This window comes from Myotis brandtii, unplaced genomic scaffold (genome assembly GCF_000412655.1).
Source record: "Myotis brandtii unplaced genomic scaffold, ASM41265v1 scaffold825, whole genome shotgun sequence".
Lineage (NCBI taxonomy): Eukaryota > Metazoa > Chordata > Mammalia > Chiroptera > Vespertilionidae > Myotis > Myotis brandtii.
Window position 1 is genome coordinate 1,391,963 of NW_005371349.1, and position 2,831 is coordinate 1,394,793.

Consider the following 2,831-nt stretch of genomic DNA (forward strand, 5'->3'; position numbering starts at 1 on the left):
GCACGCACGTGGGAGTGCGTGGGGCAGAGGGGCTGAAAACAATGGCATGAAGGTCAAACCCATCACATTCAGAGACGGTGGAATGAAACCCACCAGCACAGGCCCTTTGTCACAGGGACTTCCGGTGCCACCGACGGGGCTGGAACTCCCCTCCCCCCATGGGTCCATAGCGAGGGTGGCTGAATAAATTAAAAGCCTTCATCCTGCCCAGGATCTGAAGTCATTAAAACTCGACATGGGGCTGCTTCCCTCCAATACACAGTGACCTGATGTAAACTACACCCCTGGGGGATGAATGAGCTCCGGCAGGTGACGCACGAGCCATTGCTCGGGAGCTGCTGGCTGGACACGGTGTTCCCAGGGGACCTCGGCTGCCTGGGAGGTGAGGGCAGGGGGAGGGCTCAGGACTGAGGCTGGAGCCACTTCTCTCCTGACTGCGGGCAGATCTGAGTCATTTCCATTTCCCCTTCCTTGGAGGAGGGGAGTCGAGGGCGATTTCCTTGATTATTAGCAAAATTAGACTAAAAAGGCAGGTGAAGGATGCCAGGAGGAGTTCTTTTGTTTTGCTTTCTGAACTCCGTCCTCCTAAAAGCAGAACCTCCCACAGAACTCGATGTCACAAATCCCCTCCGAGGCTGAGTCCCGGCCTGGGAGACTGACTCCTGTCACTGGCTGACTCGGCCCCACGCCACCACCTGGGAGAAGTGTCCGGGGCAGTGCCCGCCCTGGCTCCGCGGTGAGGCCTCAGGCCAGTGGCTGGGCTGGTGAGAAACGCAGGGTCCCAGGCACAGCCCAGTCCGGCTGCCCACACCCTGCCCGACAGACCAGGGGGTTCGTGCGCTCACTGCTTGGGAAGTGATGAACTAGGCCATACACGCATGTATGTACAGACCTTCCTGACCAAGTCACACGTCTAACCAAGACAGACTCACGCCGAGGTCCCAGAGAGGCTTGTGAAATAAAAGGACAGAGCCCTCTGTACCCGACATAACGCACAGCCTCCTTCTGGGGTGAGGCTGGCATCCCTGACACCATCTGCAAGGCCTCAGGGAAACCAGTCACCCGCCCAGCTGGCGGCCGGGACCCAGAGCCAGCGGTTCTGTGTTTAGCCTGACGGCGATAATCCAGCCTATTTCCTATGAAATATCCCCACCTCGCCCCTGGCACCCGAGACTAGAACAAAACTAACACACACTCAGAGCGGAACGGTCTGAAGTCTCCTCTCCCTCATCTAATGAAACTGGAACGGACAGAGCACTCACTGTGCTGACCTCGTGTGAAGTTATGCCGAGGCTACCAGGACATGTGGGGAGAATTAGCGAGCGGTTCAGAGAAAGCCCAGCCAAGACACAGCAAGACCACGAGGGGAGAACAAGAAGGAAATGCAGAGCTGCCGCGCCAGGTGCGGGGGAGCCCTGGTGGGTGCATCACACACACTGCCTGCAACCGCAACAAGCAACACAGGATGGACGGGAGGGGTCGCAGCAAGGCGCAGCCTGGATCCACCGGAGAGCAAGTCCGCAGGCAAAGGCGGAATGAGCCAAAAGGAGCAGCACAACCTGCTACTCAGAACTGGGGGGTTGGGGTGGGGGTCGGCTGCCTGGGAGGTGAGGGCAGGGGGAGGGCTCAGGACTGAGGCTGGAGCCACTTCTCTCCTGACTGCGGGCAGATCTGAGTCATTTCCATCTCCCCTTCCTTGGAGGAGGGGAGTCGAGGGTGATTTCCTTGATTATTAGCAAAATTAGACTAAAAAGGCAGGTGAAGGATGCCAGGAGGAGTTCTTTTGTTTTGCTTTCTGAACTCCGTCCTCCTAAAAGCAGAACCTCCCACAGAACTCGATGTCACAAATCCCCTCCGAGGCTGAGTCCCGGCCTGGGAGACTGACTCCTGTCACTGGCTGACTCGGCCCCACGCCACCACCTGGGAGAAGTGTCCGGGGCAGTGCCCGCCCTGGCTCCGCGGTGAGGCCTCAGGCCAGTGGCTGGGCTGGTGAGAAACGCAGGGTCCCAGGCACAGCCCAGTCCGGCTGCCCACACCCTGCCCGACAGACCAGGGGGTTCGTGCGCTCACTGCTTGGGGAAGTGATGACTAGGCCATACACGCATGTATGTACAGACCTTCCTGACCAAGTCACACGTCTAACCAAGACAGACTCACGCCGAGGTCCCAGAGAGGCTCGTGAAATAAAAACCTGGTCTGGACCAGGCTTGGGACAGAGCCCTCTGTACCCGACATAACGCACAGCCTCCTTCTGGGGTGAGGCTGGCATCCCTGACACCATCTGCAAGGCCTCAGGGAAACCAGTCACCCGCCCAGCTGGCGGCCGGGACCCGGAGCCAGCGGTTCTGTGTTTAGCCTGACGGCGATAATCCAGCCTATTTCCTATGAAATATCCCCACCTCGCCCCTGGCACCCGAGACTAGAACAAAACTAACACACACTCAGAGCGGAACGGTCTGAAGTCTCCTCTCCCTCATCTAATGAAACTGGAACGGACAGAGCACTCACTGTGCTGACCTCGTGTGAAGTTATGCCGAGGCTACCAGGACATGTGGGGAGAATTAGCGAGCGGTTCAGAGAAAGCCCAGCCAAGACACAGCAAGACCACGAGGGGAGAACAAGAAGGAAATGCAGAGCTGCCGCGCCAGGTGCGGGGGAGCCCTGGTGGGTGCATCACACACACTGCCTGCAACCGCAACAAGCAACACAGGATGGACGGGAGGGGTCGCAGCAAGGCGCAGCCTGGATCCACCGGAGAGCAAGTCCGCAGGCAAAGGCGGAATGAGCCAAAAGGAGCAGCACAACCTGCTACTCAGAACTGGGGGGTTGGG

The 2,831-nt window shown here is 58.7% G+C and overlaps 1 long non-coding RNA gene across 1 annotated transcript in view; it reads right to left on the reverse strand.

Moving 5' to 3' along the window:
• Window positions 1-2,831, reverse strand: part of LOC106724436 — a 19,234-nt gene that overhangs the window by 9,518 nt on the left and 6,885 nt on the right. The window lies entirely within an intron of this gene.